Consider the following 433-nt stretch of genomic DNA (forward strand, 5'->3'; position numbering starts at 1 on the left):
AAATCATCCTGCACATCAAGTTTCTACAGCATTGTTTTTCCTCATGTCATGCCATGATGGACATACCGTACAGGGAACGTCGCTGAATAAGTCCGCGCTAAAATATCGGAATTGTTTTTTTAATTATCCCATCACAGATGACTACCACTCTGGTCCACTAAAAGAGTCCGCTTTGCATTTGGATTGGCAGAATTTTTCTAACCTTGCGTTTCATTGCAATTTAATTGGCTCACCAAATAGCGCGAAGTCTTCTCTTTGATTGGCTCTTTTGAGCGTGTTCCAGATCGTTATGCCTCAAACGTTAGAGCGGGAAGAAAAAGTTGCTCGTTCTCGCTGCACAAACATAGACCCGCTGATAAGTGACAATACAATTTTACGCCTCGTGCCCAATACATTGCTTGCTCCCCTCGTTGTTGTCGTGACCCCTGCACCA

The sequence above is a fragment of the Aphanomyces astaci genome (assembly GCF_000520075.1).
Source record: "Aphanomyces astaci strain APO3 unplaced genomic scaffold supercont1.330, whole genome shotgun sequence".
Classification (NCBI taxonomy): domain Eukaryota; phylum Oomycota; class Saprolegniomycetes; order Saprolegniales; family Verrucalvaceae; genus Aphanomyces; species Aphanomyces astaci.